We start from the raw sequence: 8,931 nt of genomic DNA on the forward strand, positions 1-8,931 counted from the left end.
TCTGTGTGGGACCAAAGGAAGAGATGCTTATTTGGGGCAAAATCTTTATTTTCTGTAGCATGCTATTATAATTTAACTTGTTGGTCAGTTTATTCAAACACCATAATTACACTGAACCTTAAATAGAGGGTGAGATCTGTTTGGTTTGTACAGGTTAGTGTGAAGCCCTGATACAGCCCAGAGTAATTTGGGCAGAGAATAAAAAGTATTTGCAAAGCCCTCTTTAGGGACTGGGGAAAATGTGGAACTATTGAACTTCCCCAGCTGGGGAATTCCTGATATTCTCACAAGCACTGGGGAATATCAGTTTAGTAGGCTGAGCCCTTGGTCTTGGGGCTTGCCCTTATGAAGCTTGTTACCACAAAGGAGAGGCTACGCCTACTTATAATTCTGCCTGAGAGTCACTCCCAGAGAACCTCTTTTGTTGCTCAGATGTGGCCACTCTGTCTAAGTCAACTTGGCAGGTAAACTCACTGCCCTCCACCCTACATGGGACATGTCTCCCAGGGATTGAAATCTCCCTAGCAACATGGGACATGATTCCCAGGGATGAGCCTAGGCCTGGCATCATCAGATTGAGAAAGCCTTTTTGACCAAAAGGGTGAAGAGAAATGAAACAAAGTTTCAGTGGCTGAAAGATTTCAAATAGAGTCGAGAGATATCCCTTTTTAGTTTTTAGTTTACTAGAATAGCTGGGAGAAAATATCTGAAACTGTTGAATTGCAATCCAGTATCCTTGATTCTTGAAGACAATCATATAACTATATAGCTTATATGGTGTGATCGTGTGATTGTGAAAGTCTTAAGACTCACACTCCCTGTACCCAATATAAAGGAGCAAATGAGTAGAATAATGGGGACAAAAAGTAAATGAATATTAGAGGGGGAGGAGAGTGTGGGATGTTTGGGGTGTTCTTTTTTACTTTTATTTTTATTTTTATTTTTTGGAGTAATGAAAATGTTCAAAAATTGTGATGAATGCACAACTATATGATGATACTGTGAACAATTGTACACTTTGGATGATTGTATAGTATGTGACAATATTTCAATAAAATTGCATTAAAAAGAGATTCATTGTGAGACAACAAGCACAAAGACCACTTTTGGAAAGGTTAGGGTTTAGTTTGAGACAGCAAACATAAAGATGGCCCATGGAAGACAGCTATTGCTCATTGTGAGACAACAAACGTGATGAGCACTGGAAAAATGTTGAGGCTCAGGGCAAGACAACAAACATAAGTATGTTTGGTGGAATACTGTAAGGTTTTAGTGTGAGACAACAAGAATAACCATGACCACTGGAATTTGATTAAGGGTCAAGTTGAGACAACAAAGTATGACATTGATTGGTGATTAAGACAATGATTAGTGTGAGACAACCAGTATGAATATGACCACTGGAAAAAGGCTAAGGTTCAGTGGGCTATGACAAGCATGAAGATGCCTGCTAGAATAAGTGGAAGTTTCAGTGGAAGACAAAAAGCATGAAGGTGACAGCTGTAAAAAAATTGAAGGTCAAGCATGAGACAACAAACTAGAAGGTCACTGTGGAATGAAGTTAAGGTTCAGCGTGACACCACACTAAGATATGACTGCTAGGACAAGATTAAAGTTCTATGTAACACAGTGAGCATGAAGATAATCACAGGGATCAGTTTAATGTCCAGTGTGAGACAACAATCCTGAATATGATTAGAAGAATAAGTTTAAAGTTTATTAAACCTGTCACCTAAGGTGACAACAATAAAGAAGATGAATGCTGGAATAAGTGTAAGGTTCAGGGTGTGACAGCAAGTGTGAAGATAATGGCTTTAATAAGGATACAGTTCAGTGTGATATAATAAGCGTGATGATGACCACTGGAAAAATGTTAAGATTCAGTGTATGAGCACAAGCAAGAGTATGATGGCTGTAATAAGGTAAAAGTTCAGTGTATAACTACAAGGCTAAAGATGACCACTGTTCTGAGGTTACCAGTCATTGAGAGACAACAAGCATGAAGATGAATAAGGTTAGGAAAGCATGAAGCTAACTTCTGGAATGGGGTTTAGAATCCGTATGAGAGAACAAGCATGAAGATTTTTGCTGGAATAAAGTTTAGCATTATTGTGAGAGAATAACAATGAAATGACCACTGGATTAGATACAAGTCAGTGTGGGACAACAAGCATGAAGATAGCAACTGAAATCAGGTTACCGGTTACAGGTCAGTGTGCAACAACAAACATGAATATGATTGCCAAATAAGGTTAGGTTCAGTGCAAGACAACTGTGAATATGACCGCTGGAATGAGGTCAACAGTAAGACAATAAGCATGAAGATAACTTTTGGAATAATGGTAAGTTTCATTGTGAGGCAACAAATCTTAACATGATTGCTGGAAAAAGGTTTAGATTCAGTGTACAAAAACAAACAAGAAGATTTCTGCTGGAATGAGGTTATGGTTCAGTTTGACACAATAAGCATGATGATAACTGCTGGAATAAAGTTAGGTTCAGGGCAAGGCAACAAGTATAAGGTGACCGCTGGAATTAGGTTCAGTTTGAAAAAGGAAATATGAAGATGCTTGATGAAATATGTTAATATTCAATGTATGACAGAAAGCAAGAGGAAGACTGCTGGAATAAGTTCAAGATTCCATATGAGACATTAAGAACAAATATTACCACTTTGTCAAGTTTGGGTTCAGTGTGAGAAAACAAGCATGAAGTTGACCACTGGAAAATGTTAAGGTTCAATTTGAGACCACCAGCATGAAGATTTTTGCTGGAGTGAGATGAAGACTAAATGAGAGAAAACAAGAATAATGATGACCATTGGAACATGGTTACAAGTCAGCATGAGACAGTATATATGTTCATTATCACTGGAACCTGATAAAGATCAGTGCAAGACAAGTATGAATTTGACTCCGGGAATAAGGTTAAGGTTCAGTGTGCTACATCAATCATGACGATGAATTGTGGAATAAGATTAAGGTTTAGTGTGAGTCAAAAAAGCATAAAGATGCAGTAAGATTAAAATTCAGTGTACACAACAAGCTAGAAGGTCACTGAGAATGAGATTGAGGTTCAATGTGACACTACAGCCAAGAGATAACCCCTGGAATCTCTTAATGGATCAGAATTGGACAAATAACCTAAAGATGACTGCGATTGTAAGGTTAGTGTCCAGTGGGAGACAAGCATGCAGATGACAACTCGAATAAGGTTAATGTGCATTTGTGGACATCAAGCTTGAAGATGAGTGCTGAAATAATGTTATGCTTCAGTGTGAGAAAACAAACATAGGTGGATGCTAGAATAAGGTTAAATTCTGTGTGAGACCACAACAATGAATATGTTATCTGTAATAAGGTTACAATTAAGTGTAAGATAACAGGCACAATAATCACTGGAATAAGGTTATGGTTTGGTGGGCAATAGCAAGATGACTGTTAGAGTAAGTTTAAGATTCAATGTGTGACAACAAGTATGAAGATAACTCCTGGAATAAGGTTATGGCTCAGAATGAGACAAGTGTGACAATGTCCCCTTGAATGATGTTATGGTTTCATTTCAAACAATTTGCCTATAGATGACTTTCCATAATAAGGTCAAGATTCAATATGAGACAACATGTATGAAGATGACTGCTGTGATAAGTTTAAGGTTTAGCTCCTGAAAACACTCAAGAAGATGTCTGCTAGAGTAAATGTAAGGTCAGTATGGGACGACAAGCAGGAAGATGATGATTGTAATAAGATTATGTATAGGTCAGTGTGAGATGACAAGCATGATGGTGACTGCTAGAATAAGGGAAAGTTTCAGTTTGAGACTACAGGATTGAAGATGAGCACTACTATAAGGTTAAGATCATTGTGAGACAGAAATCATGACAATGACTACTGAATTAAGGCTATTGTTCAGTGGAAGAAAAATAAGGCATGAAAGTGACCACTGGAATAAGGCAAAGATTCAGTATGAGAGAAAAGCCTGAAGATTTTTGCGAGTTAGGATAAAGGGTTAATGGGAGATAATAACAATGAAAATGAATGCTGGAGTATAATTAAAGGTCATTAGGAGGCAACAAGCATTAAGATGACCACTGGAAAAGTTAGGATTATGTGGGAGTTAGTGGGCATGATGACCACAGGAAGAAGGTCAGTGCTCATTGTGAGACAACAGATATGAAGATAACCCTGTAATCAGGTTAAAGTTCAGTGGCAACAACAAGTATGATGATGAGTAAAGGGTCAGTTTGAGACACAAAACAGGAGTGTGACAGCTGGAATAAGCTTAAGAATTAGTGTGCAGCAAAAAGCTAGAAGGGAACATCAGGAATAAGTTTATGGTTCAGTGTGATGCTACAGCCAAGAAGATGACCCCTGGAATAAGGCTGAACAACCAGCATTAAGATGACTGCTAAAATAAATTTAAAGTTCCATGTGAGAAAACAAGCCTGAAGGTGACAGGTATAATAAAGTTGTGGCTCAGTGTGAGGTAACAAGATATAAGATGCCTGCTAGAATTCGTTTATGGTTCAATGTGAGACAACAAATCAGGAAGATGTCCACCAGAATATGGTTATGCTTCAGTGTGAGACCAGAAGCATGAAGATGACCTCTGTAATAAAGCAAGGTTTAATGTGGGACAATAAGGATGAAATTGACTCGTGGAATAACATTAGGCTTTGGTGTGAGGAATTCAAGTGTGAAGCTAGATAGCTGGCATTTGGTTTAGAGTTGATGTGAGACAACAAGCAAACTGACCAAAGAATGAAGATACAATAATATTAAGGTTTAAAGTGGAACTACTGCTGGAATGAGAATAAGGGTCAGTGTGATAAAGCAACCAAGAACATGACTGCTGGAATAAAGGTCAGTGTGAAACTACCAGTATGAATATGGCTACTGGAATAAGGTTATGCTTCAGTGTGAGACAATAAGTGTGAAGATGGCCACTGGAATAAGGTTAAGACTGATGGTGCTACAACAATCATTAAGATGACTGCTGGCATAAGGCTATTTTGTTCAGTGTAGGACAGCATGCTGAATATTCCTGTTGGAGTATAAGAGGTAAGGGGTCATCTTCCCCTGGAGCTATTTTTCACAGGCCTAAGGCATACACAGAATAAGACAGAGGCTGCAAATCCTTCCCCAGCACAGAAATCCTGAATTCATTGGGAAAAGAGAAAAGAAGAATTTGCTGCCATCATAAATATCTTTGCAAAGTGGCCATGCTGTTTCATAGCATTCCAACAGCATGCATTGCTATCCACTTTTCTCCAGTTATGATAACCCCAAGGTTCTGCACAGGAATGGAGAAGAGCAGGAGACACTTCCTTGAACACACAATACCTGTGGCACCTTTCACGCCAAAGTTCCTTGTCTTGCTAATTGCTTGTTTTATCTTTTGTCCTCTGGGAGCAGCTCAACAGAAGATAGCTTGTTCACAACCCTCTCCCCATTATTGGTTCCTGAAGGTAAGAGAACATTTCCTACTTATCATTCCATCACTCCTGATCAATGAAGCCTCTCTCCCTTTCAGAGAATCTAACCTCTATAACCTCTCCCATTAAAAGAATATACAATCCAACTGGCCAGCGGTCCAGACCTGAAATCCTTTTAGTTCTGCCAACTTTCATGTGCAGTTTTCATTACTATTTATTTCTACAATTTTAGAAACACATTGTGTCACCTCTGGGTAACTACAGTGACTGGAATATCGGGGGTTGGGAGTGGTAGGTGGGGGAGCTACTTTGTTATGAACAACAAAATGATACATTTAAAAGCTTCTCACAGCTTATTGTTTAATTCCACATGGTTTCAGTTCACTAAACTTGAATTTGAGCTGAACCTCTGTTTTTTATGGGCCCTGTGACTGTGGCAAGGTACTGATCTATTTTGAGGATCATTACTCTCCCCTTTAAAATGGAGATAATAGTAGTACTTTTCTTGTAGGGTTTTTGAGAGCATTAAGTGAGATAACAAATGAAAAGAACTCACCACAGTTCTTGGTCCCAGTAAGCTTTAAGTCATTGGTAGCTGTGTCTTTTTTCTTATTATTGTCACTGCCACCATCATCACATTATAATGGTCATTTCCAGCAGGTTATTACCCATGGCACAATGACTATTGCTGCACAGGTTCCTCCACCAGCTGGGTTCAACAGGAAGCCTTCTTCCTTAAGGAAAGAATACATTTGGCCACAATTTTTTCAGTGGCTAATGTCTCCCCTCTGTGGCTGCTCTTTAGGCTACAGAAAAACAACTTAACCACAAGGAAGACTAAAGGTGGCATTCAAAGGGGGAGGTACAGGTCAGTTCCACGGGGGCGAGTGGGTGGGAATAAATGTGCCTTTCCTCTGCCAATATTTTTTTTTAAATAGGGCTTCTCTTTTGTCACTCGCACATACCTTTCACGAGGATGCTGAGAGAGGCAGGCACTTATCAGCCCAGGTGGAAACCGTGAAAACAATAAATTGGATCTGTTGGGTAGAGATCAAAATTAGAGAAGAAAGGAAGTTACTCTCTGAGCAGCAGACTACACATGTCCCCTCGTATCCTATGAATGATCCTGCTTCTCTCTCTATTCCTTTCCCATCATCCTTCCAGCTGGTGTCTCTTGCTCCACTTACCTTTAACGAAATCTTTCCCCAGGCATCAATTACGTGACATAGATGGAGAAGGATCCAAGCAAGGAGAACAGAGCCTCCTCTCGGGCTCTGGGAGGCCAGCACCAGCAGAAGCTGGAGAGCCTGCTCTTTGGATATCTCGCAGTCACTAGGCCATCCTGTGCCACAGTACAGCAGAGGCCTTCTGCCTGACACAGACAGGAAGTGGAAACCTCATCAGCAACTTCCGGGTCTTGGCACAACTTCGTGAATTGTATCACAACACATAGACACATACCCTGTCCTCTGTAATGCAAGGTTTGAAGTAGGGGGTCAGTGCCTCATGTCCTTTTTGAAACCTCACCAGGCCTGAGGTCCTTCCTTAGTGGAAAGTTTATTTCTAGAACCAATTCAAGATGGTAGAAATGCAAATATGAAAAGGAAAAAGAATGTCCCTACTCTCACTTGTGTTACATTCCCATGGGGCAGACATACAATTAGTTTGCATCAAGTCATACAAATGAGCTACAAATCTTCCTCTTTGGATCCTGGTCTTTTCACCACTCTTACATATGCTCAGTTATTGAAGTTATACCTTTAAATGCCACCCTATATAACTCTTTCCAGAAAATTACATTTAACAAAAATTAACGTCTTTAATAAATATTCATTGAAGAAGCTCGCATTATGCCTTTCTAACAGTGAGAATAATGTTTGGGTATGGAAACACTTAATGTAGTCAAATTTCTGAGTAGGCAACCACAAAGTTACTTGCAAAAATTAATGACAAAGTTTCTAATAAAAATGGATATTATCATAAAAAAGCCCAACTTGAATTACACTGAAATGGTAACAGTGGATGTAATTCTATGTAGACAGATTTTTCACTATTTTAAATTTCATTGTATTTTCATATATGAACACATATTGCATCTATAATTTGAAAAGTCATTTCAAAAAAGATTAAAATTGAGCACATTCAGCCATTTTGTATGTTGTGCTTTTTCATCAGTTGCTAGAAAAATCAATTACTTCCTTCTATATTGACAATCCATAGAGTTTAAGTCAAAGGCATTGCTTTAAGGCTTCAATTATAATTCATTCTCTTTCCAATAATGATAATAACCAGTAGGGAGAAAGAAACACTTAATCCAGTAATGAATTTGATGTGGAATCCATCATGCCAATAACTTAGAGCAAATTAACGTTCCCACTGAGTTCACTGAATAGAAGGTGGATAAGCCAAAGGAAAAAGGCTAGCCTAGGAGTTCGCTCCTTGGGAACCATCCAAGAAGCTATACTCCATCTTAAATTTGGAGAAGGGCCACCTTCCCTTTCTCTGGGGGAATTCCAATTCTGGAGACTGCCACCAATTAGAGTCACCCTTTTTGGATTCCTCTGCATTATGACCCCCTTTTTATTGTCTAATCTACACATTTTATTGCGATATTGTCAATCATCCCAATAGCATCCTTTATAGCAAAAGAAAATCCAAGCTCATGTGTTGCATTCAGTTGTTACGTTTCTTTAGTCTCCAGTTACTTCATTCCCCAATTTGGGTTTGTTTGACGTTTCCTCAAGATTTAGTTCAGGTAATGCATATTTGGCAGGAATATCATAGAAGTCATGCTGAGTTCTTGTGGGTGTATCATGTGAGGATGTTCTGCTGTAGATGAGTCTGGCTAATGACAATGTATTTTGATCATTTGATTAAGGTGGGGCCTGCAGTTCTTTCCACTGTAGAGTTACAATTTTACCTTTTGTAATTTTTTTCAATCAATTTTATTGAGATAATATTCACACACCATACAATCCATCCAAAGTATACAATCAAAGGCTCACAGTATCATCACATAGTTGTGCGTTCATCACCATGATCAATTTTAGAACATTTTCATTACTCCAGAAAAGGAAATAAAAAGAAAAAAGAAAAATCAAAACATCCCATACCCCTCACGACCCCTAGAATTGGTGAGGTACATTTGTTACTGTTGATGAAAGAATATTAAGATATTACTGTTAACCATAGTCCAAATGTATAGGTATATTTTCCCCAAATACCCCTCTACTATTAATTCCTTGTAATAGTGCCATACATTTGTCCTGGTTTATGAAAGAACCTTTTTATATTTGTACAGTTAATCACAGTTATTATCCACCACAAGATTTGCTGTTTTAACCTCCAGCTTTCCTTCTGGTGACATACATGACTCTAAATTCCCCTTTCCATCACATTCACCCTCAATTCAGCACTGTTAATTATACTCACAATAATGTGCTACTGTCACCCCTATCCATTTCCAAACATTTAAGTTTGACCTAGCTAAAAATTCT

This window comes from Choloepus didactylus, chromosome X, assembly GCF_015220235.1.
Source record: "Choloepus didactylus isolate mChoDid1 chromosome X, mChoDid1.pri, whole genome shotgun sequence".
NCBI lineage: Eukaryota > Metazoa > Chordata > Mammalia > Pilosa > Megalonychidae > Choloepus > Choloepus didactylus.